General features: G+C 39.8%; 1 long non-coding RNA gene across 1 annotated transcript in view; it reads left to right on the forward strand.

The window, feature by feature from the left end:
* The first annotated feature begins 7,444 nt into the window (after nt 1-7,444).
* Nucleotides 7,445-12,661, forward strand: part of LOC138814061 (uncharacterized) — a 140,799-nt gene continuing 135,582 nt past the window's right edge. Inside the window, exon 1 of the long non-coding RNA XR_011367893.1 lies at nt 7,445-7,505. This is a non-coding gene — a long non-coding RNA (uncharacterized lncRNA). The remainder of the gene's footprint in view (nt 7,506-12,661) is intronic.

Below are 12,661 nucleotides of genomic sequence, written 5' to 3' on the forward strand. Positions count from 1 at the left end.
ATAAGTCAGGTAAAGAGTACATTTCTTTTTTGGACAATCTCACCCGGCTAGAATAACTATTTTCAATAAAAGCATAACAATTAACTTTTTACCGCTATGGCAAATACATTATACTGGATGCTGAAATGAATTTCCATTTGAAACCAACAAGGACAGCGATCCTTGCTCATAACCCGTGCTGCAAAAATATGTAAATGCTTTTAACCAAGTTGCTAGATTTTCAGGATTCACTTCAGAATAAAGGCAATAAAGGGAATTTTGAACTCAGGAAGGGTTCACTAGGGAATGTTTGAAACCTAAATATGTTTGAATTCCTTTCCTAAGTGATTAGCAAGACTTCCTATCATTGGTCTTTTTTTTACTCTGAGTAATTCTGATCATCTTCTTTAGCCACTTTGTGTTCTTATGTCAAATCACTATTTTAACAAAATGCCTAGTCTCCCAAAGCTAGGTAAAGTTTATATGCATCTTAAAAGGGCTGCCTGTGTTAAAATCTAAAATACTCATACAGAAAAGATGGCATGAAACAGGGTTGATGGTTTTTTCTAATGTGTTGGGTATTGTACTGGGGCTTAAACTCAGGGCCTGGGCACACTGTCCCTTAAGATTTTTTTGCTCAAGGCTAGAACTCTACCATTTGTGCCATAGCTCCACAGTTGTTTTGCTGGTTAAGTAGAGATGAAAATATCACAGGCTCTCCTGCCCATTCTGGCTTTAAACCATGATCCTTGGACCTCAGCCACTAGTATCTAGCATGATACAGTTTTTTTTTAATGGGAATATCTACACAATCTTCTCTTTAGAGTCTCATTTTATTTCCCAGCATCCAAAAGTGTTCAAAAGTTCATTTCTAAACCTGGTTACTAGAAATTTAAAAATTCAAGTAGGAGCACTGGTGGTGCTTGGTGGTAGTAGTCTAGAAACATGATATTTAAAACATTTCCTTTAAAAAAAAAGAAAAAAAATTAAAAAGAGAGAGAGAGAGAGAGAGAGAGAGAGAGAGAGAGAGAGAGAGAGAGAGAGAGAGAGAGAGAGAGAGAGAAAACTGGACTGGGAATATGGCCTAGTGGTAGAGTGCTTGCTTAACATCCATAAAGCCCTGGGTTCAATTCCTCAGTACCACATACACAGAAAAAGCTGGAAAAAAGCTGGAAGTGGTACTGTGGCTCAAGTGGTAGAGTACTAGCCTTGAGCTGAAGAGCGCAGGGACAGTGCCCAGGCCCAGAGTTCAAGCCCCACGACTGACAAAAAAGAAAAAAGAAAAAGAAAAAGAAACGAAAAGAAAAGAAAAAAGAACTAAGCTGAGCACCAGTGGCTCATGCCTGTAATCCTAGCTACTCAAGAGGCTGAGATCTGAGGATTGTAGTTCAAAGTCAGCCTGGGCAGGAAAGTCCTGGAGACTCTAATCTCCAATAAACCTCCAGAAAACCGGAAGTGGCACTGTGGCTCAAGTGGTAGAGCATTCGCCTTGAGCTGAAGAGCACAGAGACAGAGCCCCGGCCCTGAGTTCAAGGCCCATGACCACAATACATACATACATACATATATACATACATACATAAATAGAGACCTCCAGACTACCTGAGAATCAACCCTCTCCATCATGACTTCAACTAACACATGAAGCACATATTTATCAGAATTTCTTTTAAATCATCAGTACCTTGCAAACAACTGAATGCTATCCATATGCTAAGCACCACTGCAATTTTTAATAACTTTGACAAAATACCTAAGAGAAGCAACTTGAAAGGAAGAAAGCTTAGCTGGATGAGAAGGTACATGCCTATAATTCCAGAACTTGGGAGGCTGAGACAAGAGGATGGGCGAGGGAGGGGGTTGAAGGCCAGCCTGGGTAGCATAGTATGACCCTATCGAAACACACCCACATGCAAATGTTTACCTTGGCTCAGAGTTTTGGAGGTTTCAGTCCATGGCTGCTTGGCCTTGCTCCTCTGGGCCTTTGAGTGGCACAGTACATCCGGATGGGAACATATGGCTGAGGATAACTGCTCAGCTCATGGCAATATGGAAACAATAACAGAGAGAAGAGGGGGCAAATCCTCAGAGTTCCCATCAAGGATAATCCCAATGAACTTACTTCACCTACTATTACATTCTACCTGTTCATGATTCCACCGCCTCCTAGTAGTGTCCGGAGCTAGGAACAAGGGCCTCTGGGAGCCATTCAAGATCCAAACTGTAACAGTCCCTGAAAATACAAAGATGGAAGGGACACAGTTTCAGCTGAGAGATTACCCTGCCCTAAATATGTTTCATGGTTTCCATCATTGAGAGGAATAAAAATCAAACTCCCGAGCCTCTGTGCTAACCTTGGTGTGTTTTTCCAACTTAGATCTCTCTCTCTCTCTCTCTCTCTCTCTCTCTCTCTCTCTCTCTCTCTCTCTCTCTCTCTCTCTCTCTCTCTCTCTCTCTCTCTCTCTCTCTCTCTCTCTCAGACTTTTCTTTGCTGGATTTCAACCATGATCCTCAAGGTTTCAACTAACTGAGTAGCTAGGATTTATAGGTGTGAGCCACTGGTGTTCAGCTTGGCTTTTCCTTTTCCTTTTGGTGCTGGTAATCAAACCCCAGGACCTTACACATCCTAAGCAGGTCTTCCACCACTGAGCCACATCCTTAGCCAAGATGTAAGCATCATTTTTCTTGTGTATTAGCAATCTCATGCCCAAATTAGCCTTATTTCACACATTTCCTGCTATCTTTACAAGAGAGCTAAACTAGGAATCTGAAATGTGTATGAAAGAATGGAAGTATTAATCTATCTGATAGCACCTTTTCAAGTTCAAAAGATAAAGAAACCTTCTATTCAATAAACATTTGCATCATTCCTACTAATTGACTTGAACTGTGCTTGAAAACACTGTGGAGGATAGAAAAGGAAAAGTATTGGCTCATTAGGCATAAAACACTAGGAAAACACAGAAGGCAGAGCACTACCTGCTCAGGAGGACTTAAAGGAGGAAGAGGTCTCTGAGAAAGGTCAGGACATGTCATACCTCACACTTATTTACTCCAGTGAAGAAACCTTCCACAACATGAAAGTACATAAAGAGAACACAGAGAGTTAGATAAATGTCATTTCTGGAAGGTTGATCATTCATGAAAGAGAGACTGTTAGTCTTCCCATTCAAAAATATAAATTCACAGTGATAGAAGTAAATTTCTCTTCCTTCCTTCCCTCCTTCCTTCCTTCCTTCCCTCCTTCCTTCCTTCCTTCCTTCCTTCCTTCCTTCCTTCCTTCCTTCCTTCCTTCCTTCCTTCTTTCCTCCCTCTCTTCCTTCCTTCCTCCCTCTTTTTTTTTTTTTTTTTGTCGGGGACTTGAACTCTGGGCCTGGGCACTGTCCCTGAGCTCTTCAGCTCAAGGCTAGTGCTCTACCACTTGACCCACAATGCCACTTCCAGCCTTTTCTGTTTATGTGGTGCTGAGGAATCGAACCCAGGGACTCATACATGCAAGGCAAGCACGTGACTGCTCAGCCACCTTCCCAGCCCCTCTCTCTTTTTTCTTTCTTTCATACTCTTTCTGTCTTTCTCCCTTTCTTTCCTCCCTCTGTCTGTGTGTGTGTGTGTGCGTGCGCGCGCGCGCGTGTGTGTGTGTGTGTGTATGTGTGTGTGTTTGTGTGTGTGTAATAGTATTGGACATCATATTCTTGCTTATTTGCTCAAGGTTAATGCTCTAATACTTCACCACTTGAGCCACATTTCTACTTCTGGTGTTTTGCTGGTAGATTGACAATATCTCATGGACTCTTTTGCTATGAACTACTGTCCTCAGATTTCAGTCTCCTGAGTAGCTAAGATTACAGGTGTGAGCCACCAGCACCTGGTTGAACATTTTAAAAATAATACTACTGATAATAACTCCTAAAAATAGATCAGTAGAAAATCACTATATTATAGTGTTTTACAAGACAAATTTGGAGATGAAGTAACTTTAAACTTTTCTAATTATTTTTGGTTTATTATAGAAAAATCTCTTTTCTATGCATTATAACTATTTTATTAAGGATAAGTATTATTCTCCCACAGGTATCCTATTTTATACATTTTCCTGTTTATTTGGTGAAGTGCTTAAAGTACTTAAGGTAGGCCTCTAGTAATATGTCAGCATTGGAGCAAGACTGTGTACATTTTTGGGAATTCAGGACAATAGGGGGATTAATCACTACATATCTGGACCCTGTGCCACTCAGGATACAAACACACCAGCCACCTGACATGCAGGAGCATGTATGTAGCACTGTTACAGGACTCGAAGCCAAAGTCTCAAATGTTTCAGAAGATAAGTCACTCCTTAGAAACTCATGTTTCGCAAAGATACAGGCAATAATATACTTTTATGATGACTTGGTCAATCCCTTAAAGTCAGGGGAGAGGTTTATGACAGAAACAGTGATAAAGTTTTAACTACATGTGTGTGGTTAATGCCATTCAAGTTAACTTCTACCTATATTTATGGGCTCAATTGCATAATATATGTAGTTTACAGGAAGTACCCAGAAGATAAGGTAACATAGAAAAGTTATTGAAGTTTGAAAATAAACCACAGCTCATGCTGGGAAACTCATTTATAGACAATTTTGTAATACACATGAATACGCCATTCATTTTGTTCTAATATTTGTCTTATCTTGCAGCTAACCTTAGCTGATTGATTACTTATTGTTCCAGTGTGTGTCGCATGGCAAGTTAACAAAGGAATGTGGCTTTGGGGGTTGATTGGCTGAAAAGTCAGTAAATTGCATCAAAAGAATGAACATTTGAATCCTAAACACATGCTGAGTTGCACACCTTACCACAGATATTCCTCTTGACAAGCTTCATTCAGTAACAAGACATATTGCTCCTGATGAATACTGTTGGATCGATACAACCTGCATTTGTTATATAAAAAAAGGACCTTTTGTGGTTAATGTGTAATAGATTATTGTTCTTCCTCTGTTGATAATTATATTTTACAGTGGAGAAATACACTGAGTACATAGCATTGTAAAACACTAAGACCCATCCAGCGTAGGCTGTCCACTAGCATGGATTATGATGCTCAGTATTGCACTATGGCCAGTATATGTTTGCCTTATACTAACCCACTGTGTCAGATCATGCTGTGTGCGATAAACTGTTGCTATAATATTTATGTCTTTGGGAGACATCAAGACTATTTCTCTTACAAATTAAAGAAAATAAATGACCCTCCCCCTTTACCCTCAGGCCCTGCCTCAAATCCTCTAGGTGCTGGTGGCTCACATAGCTTCACACAGGCTGAGATGTGAAAATCATGGTTCCAATCCAGCACTAGTAGGAAAGTTCTTGAGACTCTTATCATCTTCAATTAATGAGCAAAAAGCTAGAAGTAAGGCTGTGGCTCAAGTGGTAGAGCATCAGCCTTGAGTGAAAAAGCTAAGAGACTGAGCACAGGCCCTGAGTTGAAGCCCAATACTAGCACAGCCGCCCCAACAGTGAGGAGAGGTGTTGAATAACAATGTTGGAGAAGAAAAACTATTCCATTTTAATGAAAGCAAATTACCCTAAAATCTTTGTTGTGGAAAATTAAAACTAATGGCATGTTCACGTTGTAATGCAAAATTGCCTGTAACCTAATTTCCCAGTGTGAGATGCAGTTTATTTTCAAACGTAAATAACTTGCCCATTTCATAATTTGCTTTTCTCCATTACTGCAAAATAGCCCTCTACAACAGCCACCTTTCTATTTCATTAATTGTTGCGAGCAATCCAAGGGAGTTCTATTATTTTTTTCTGTGATGATTTGAGTGGATTAACTTGCTTTAAAACACTCTTCCTCTCATCAGAGGGCTGTCTCTTTTAAATCCATGTAAATGCAATGTGCCATCTTAGTGAGATAGAAATGGTGGGTCACCTGTTTTTTTTCCTTGAGCTGGCAGAGGTTTCTGATAACAACTGAATGAAACAAGTGAAGAAGAGTCTTTGAAGGAGGTTGGGGCACACTGCGATCTGTGGGATGACCCCAGCAGGGCAGTTAAACGAAGCTGTGCAGAGAACAATGCGGAGTACACTCACTCTAGCTTCCAGTAAACAAGATTACTGTCCTCCGTCCCCCTGCTCCTGCTTAGCATGAAAGCAATGCTCCAAAGCTAATTGTTGCCATCACTGGGAAAGAAAAAAAAAAGAAAAAGAAAAGAGAACCATGAAATGACTGGGAATGTGCTCAATCAATAGAGTTCAGCTTTTTTTTTCCCCCTTTGGTTTTTTGTTTTGTTTTGTTTGTTTTGCCTGTCCTGGGGCTTGAACTCAGGGCCTGGGTGCTGTCCCCTGAGTCTCTTTGTGCTCAAGGATAGTGCTCTACCACTTGAGCCACAGTGCCACTTCTGACTTTTTCTAAGTATTTTATTGGAGATGAGAGTCTCACGGACTTTTTTTTTTTTTTTTTTTTTTTGGGTCCGGTCGTGGGGCCTGAACTCTGGGCCTGGGCACTGTCCCTCAGCTCTTCAGCTCAAGGCTAGCACTCTACCACTTGAACCACAGCGCCACTTCCGGCTTTTTTTTTATGTGGTGCTGAGGAATCGAACCCAGGGCCTCGAGCATGCAAGGCAAGTGCTCTACCACTGAGCCACCTTTCCAGCCCCTCACGGACTTTTTTTTTGCCCAGGCTGGCTTCCAACAGAGATCCTCAGGTCTCAGCGTCCTGAGTAGCTAGGATTACAGGTGTGAGCCACCAGCGCCCAGCTACGGTTCGGTTTTGGAGATACCATTTTCCCTCATAGACAGGCATAGTGCTATCAGTCTGTTGAGTATTGACTTTAAATGTTAGCACAATATTCAACAGCAATAATAAACCCTCTCAGGTGTGGAAAGGAGTTGCCAATAGTAGGTAGAAAGACTGAAAGGAGGGCACTGGAAATCTGAGTGGGAGAGGAGACCTGAGGGCACAGAGATGAGTTTAAACGTCCCCACCACAGCCTAGGCCTGGCGTGGCATCCAGGTTTTGCCACAAACCCTTTCCTCAGAGAGGCAACTTTCAAAGTCACCTTGAGGAGATTTCACTCAGTGGTTGAGAAATTCCTCCTCATATCTAACCAAATTACCCTATCTGCAGTTTAGCAATCTCATTTCCTCACATCTTCTGCAACTTCTAACATTCTATCCTAACATCTATCTCCTTTTACAGCAGCAGCAGTGGCTGCAGTAAAAGCCTCTGCTAAGAACACAATATTACCTAGGAACACTGTACAGAATCCCTCTTTTTTCCACACTATACTTATACTTTATTGGGATGTTTTTCTTTATTGTTACTATATTGCACAGAGGGATTAAAATTAGATTAAATTAGGTAAAGAGTACACTTCTTTTTGGACAATGTCACCTCTTCCCTTGTTGGGATTTTTTTAGCTGGGTGCAACTTTAAATTCACAATTGTTATAAGCAGTTCATTCCAATACAGAACTTCTGAATGTCAAGTCCAAGAAAGGAGACTTCAGAGATGCCAGCGTCATTATGGCAAACAGGTTAGTAAGTCATCTTCCCAAAGCCTATGCCTTTTGTTCTGTGTACTAGAGGAAAAATAAAACATTACAAAGAATTAAATCCTAATCTTCAATAAGATAATTTATTTGATCTCTATGAACTTTACTGAAAACACCAAGAATTATAGCTCCTTTTTTTTTTAACAACTTGGCTTGAAATAATCTTTCTACTATAATTAGATTTAAAGAAAATGAAAAAAAAAAGACTTTCCATAAAATGCTGTTACAAATTCCCTCCAAAGCTACTTGCCTATAATTAAGGTGCATTTACAGATCTGATATTCCTTAAAAGAAGCATTAACATTACAAAGACCAATTATTCATGGTCAAACAAAAGAGATTTAGATTCTCAGATCAAAGCAGTAATCTCTTTTACAATTGTTATTTTTGAAGTATCTTCAAACAGAGCAAACATGAGTTGACTCTGTAAACAGGTATGGCTGAGGGCTAATTTGCTGTTTCCAGGATCAGAATAGCTGCCCACAGGGCCTAGATTTAGTAGGTAGACCTTAGTTTTCCATTCTAAACCCCACTCCAGATGCTGAAGCACAACTTCCTTTACGTGTTTGCTTTTGTTGTTGTTCTGTTATTATTATTAAGTAATTGTATAAAGGGGCTACAATTCCATAGGCCAGGTAAGAGCAACTTCCTAAGAGAGAAAAATTCCAAATATGTTTTTCAGGATCAAAAATGTTGTAATAGGAAAGTCATCTTACATTTTTAATGTAACCCTGTCCATTTCTCAAAGTTGCTTGTTTTGAAAATGTCAACACATTTTAAAGATGATCAAAGACAAAACCAAAAACCAAAAACCAAATCAAATAAAAAAAACCCAAAGACATTAATTCAGTGAATGAGTACTGACTTTGGTTTGAAAAAACCTGACTTTGAGTTCCAAGTCAGCTCTTTTCTACCTTTAAGGCACAGAGCTAATTCCTAACGATTCTAGAGCTTTCTTTTCAAATGCAGACTAAGTTTAATAGCATGTCCAAATTGCACCCCCAGGCCAGGTAAAGGCTCAATAAAGCTTTATCCAATGATAAAATATGCAATATTGTTTTAAAGAACACAGACATAAAAGCATACTTTTTAATCTGCTATAAACAAGTCTGAGAGAGCCAGAAGAACTTGAAAAAGATGGTTGATGTGTATTTAATTTCAAAATAAATTCATGAATGCATGCTAAGTGATGAACAGCTGAGCATCACATTTGACTTTACACCTTTTCCTGAAAATACAACAATTGAAAATGGAAAACATATTTATGAATCTCATCGTATCTCTAAATCAACATTCTTGAGGGTCAGAGAGTAAAAAGAAAAGAAAATCCTTAATATCTTTTTACAGCTTTGGCCAAATATGCTTCATAAAACTAGGTCTGTGGTTCAAGAACGTTAAACAAGTTTCTTTTCTAAAGGTCTCCTCTGAGCCCTTTGAATCTGCTGGAGAACCACTGTAGAATGTAATGTATGTCAAACATTTGGTGATAGAACTGCTTTGTCCTAAGGCTATTGAGGGAACTGTGTCCCTTTGAAGACATTTTGGGAATTGCTGTCTCTGCTTGGTAGAAGTCATTTAGAACCTTAAGGAAATCTCTGTATTTGGTACTTATGAACAGCTAATGGCAATAGAGTGTCCTAAAATAAATTATAGCATAAGGAGTTTGCAAAAATTCTGTCACTTCTAATACAGTATGTCTAGCAGCTCTATCACTTAAAATCTGTGGGTGTTTGGTTGAAGGTTTAAATATCTCCATTCTCAGGATTCTCATCACGACCTTTCCCTAAGTCACATGACTATCCAGTGACATTGTTAGAAAGGGCTAAGATTCACTATTTGATTTCAGTTCTATTAAGATTCTAGAAGAGTGGAGGCCTGGTGCCTTATACCAGTCATCCTAGCTACTCAGGAGGGGGAGATCTGAGGATCATGGCTCCAAGGCAGCCCATGAAGGAAGTCTGTGAGACTCTTATTTCCGATTAAGCACCAGAAAAACTGGAAGTGGAGCTGTGGCTCAAGTGGTAGAGTGCTAGCCTTGAGCACAGAACTCCAGGACAGAACTCAAGCCAAGATGAACAACAACAACAACAACAACAATAACAAATCTAGGGAAGAACAAGACAATGTTACATTACAGTTATTTGTAAGAAGAAAAGTAACAGGTTGGGAAGGTGGCTTAGTGGTAGAGTGCTTGCCTCACATGCATGAAGATCTGGGTTCCATTCCTCAGTACCACATACACAGAGAAAACCAGAAGTGGTGCTGTGGCTCAAGGGGTAGAGTACAGGCCTTGAAGAAAAGAAGCTCAGGGACAGTGCCAAGGCCCAGAGTTCAAGCCCTAAGACCGGAAGAAAGAAAAAAGAGAGAGAAAACAAAAGAAAAGTAACAATCACTGTTGTATCCCAGAGGGATACCAGAAACTGGACAAAAATACCTTCAGTGATTCTTTTTTTTTTTTTTTGGGTCCGGTAGTGGGGCCTGAACTCTGGGCCTGGGCACTGTCCCTCAGCTCTTCAGCTCAAGGCTAGCGCTCTACCACTTGAGCCACAGTGCCACTTCCGGCTTTTTTCTTTTTGCTTATGTGGTGCTGAGGAATCGAACCCAGGGCCTCGAGCATGCAAGGCAAGCGCTCTACCACTGAGCCACCTTCCCAGCCCCTACCTTCAGTGATTCTTGTGCATAAGATTGTGCTAGGCCTCAAGTCAGTAAATTTACTTATAGCAGAAAAACTGCTGGTGGGGAGTGATTGATTTCTGCCTAAAAGGAAGCATTTAGCACTTACCACAGGGCTTTTTCCTCCTCACTGGGCCATGCATTCTTTTGTTTTCAGAGTTGAGGATATAACTCGGGGCCTTATGCGTGCCAGGCAAGTGCTCTTCCACTGAGCTAAATCCTTAACCCCAACCATGAACTCTTCATTCATATTTTTTTTTTTTTTGGGCCCGGGTGTGGGGCCTGAACTCTGGGCCTGGGTGCTGTCCCTCAGCTCTTCAGGTCAAGGCTAGCGCTCTACCACTTGAGCCACAGCGCCACTTCCGGCTTTTTGCTTATGTGGTGCTGAGGAATCGAACCCAGGGCCTCATGCATGCAAGGCAAGCACTCTACCACTGGGCCACCTTCCCAGCCCCTTCATTCATATTTTTATCAATGATTTTAGAGAAGTGATAGGTACATAAAATCCAAACTGGGGGAAAAAAGCTAATAGGTTGGTGGGGAGGGGCAAGATCCATAATCACAAAAAGGTTCCAACAGCCTAGAATCATGAACAGAAATGAAAAGTAATACTTTAATAAAAAAGAAAGGATTTTTATGTATAGTCTAGAAAATCATCTCGGGGATGAGATTTTAGTTCTTTCACTTTTATAAACCCCATGACTTAACTGCTCTGCTTCCTGCTTGTAAATCTGAAAAATGCAGATAATTCTAGCAATGCAAAAAAAAAAAAAAAAAAAAAAAAAAGAACAGGTTTGTAGCAGTTACCTTAAGGAATTGGAAGAATGACATAATATAAGGGTCTATCCTAGGAAGTAGGCCACACTGCCTGGTAGAACTGCTGGACAAATAAACAAGTATTTGACCACAGTAATAATAATGATGATCATGATATTAATAATAATGGTGAAAAGGTAATGCAAAAAAAGCTTTAGATATTTCAATTGACTACCCTTCAAGGGCGGAAAACGGGTGGAGAAGTTTGTCAATTGTTTAAGGGAGTCACGGGTAGTCTAGAACCCTACTTTTACTTGGGTTAAGCACAATACACTCCCACAGTGAAGAGTTGAATGATCAAAAGACATGAAAGCAAGTGACTTTGCATCATGCATTTAGGCAAATTCCTTTTAAATAGGTCATTTCCTTTCATCCTGTCCTATCCTATTAGGTAGTTATAATTACTCCAATTTTAAGAAAATAAAAGAATTAAGACTTGGAGGGAGGTTAAGTGACCTGTCAAGTAAGAGTTGTATAGAATACAAAACTGGAAGACAAATACTTAAAAAAGGGATTCATTTTATTTACCACATTACCCAGAGATGAGTGAAAGCCACTGGATATAGATCAAAGGAAGATGGCCCGGACCTGGTGGCTCATGCCTGTAATTCTAACTACCTCAGGAGGCTGAGATCTGAGAAAGAAAGTCTGTGATACTCTTATCTCCAATTAACCAGCAAAAAGCTGGAAGTAGAGCTATCGCTAACGTGGTAGAGTGCTAAGAAGAGATAAAAAGCTAAAAACAGTGCTCAAATCCCAATTTGTGCCCCAGTACTGGCACAAAATTAAAAGAAAAAAAATATGTAATTAACTGATAGAAAATACGTGTACTCTAAAAATATCACTGTCATAAAAGATAAAGATTGAGGAATTTAAGAGAAAAGATTAAAGGAATTTGAGAGAAAAATTGATGCAATGAATAATCCAGGGTTTCTTCTGCAACAGAGGCTCCATTAGGACGATTGATGAAATTTGAATAGCATCTTGATTAGATAATAGTATTGTACTAATGTTTGTTTCCTGATTTTGATCTTTGTACTGGGCCTGTGGTCAAAGAAAGTCTTTTTTCTAAGAAATGCTCACTGAAACATTTAGCAGTAAAGGGAAATTATATCTGCAAAGTGCTCTTAAAAGGTTCAGGAGAACCTGAACAAACAAATATAAACAAGTATAAAGCAAGAATGATAAGATGCTAACAAGTGGAGAATTTGGGTAAAAGTTAAATGATAACTATTTATACTATTATTTTTTTCTGTAATCTGAAACCTAATAAAATTAAATGTTAGGGGCTGGGAAGGTGGCTCAGTGGTAGAGTGCTTGCTTTGTATACCTGAGGCCCTGAGTTCAATTCCTCAGCACCACATAAACAGAAAAAGCCAGAAGTGGCACTGTGGCTCAAGTGGTAGAGCACTAGCCAGGCTGCATACATACACACACACATATATATATATATATTTTTTTTTTTGAAGGGCAGACACTAGGCACTAGCAACTTTCCTCACGCCTCTCAATCAAGTGCCAGATATAGGACTGAGCTGAACATATGCAAAGTAAGTGTTACCACTGAGCTATATCTATCCCAGCCCAGTGGTGCTGGCTTTAATGAATTGCATACTGTATTTAGAAGGCACAGGCAATGTACAAATAGAA

Source organism: Dipodomys merriami, unplaced genomic scaffold (genome assembly GCF_024711535.1).
Source record: "Dipodomys merriami isolate MVZ:Mamm:240054 unplaced genomic scaffold, mDipMer1.0.p SCAF_6, whole genome shotgun sequence".
Lineage (NCBI taxonomy): Eukaryota > Metazoa > Chordata > Mammalia > Rodentia > Heteromyidae > Dipodomys > Dipodomys merriami.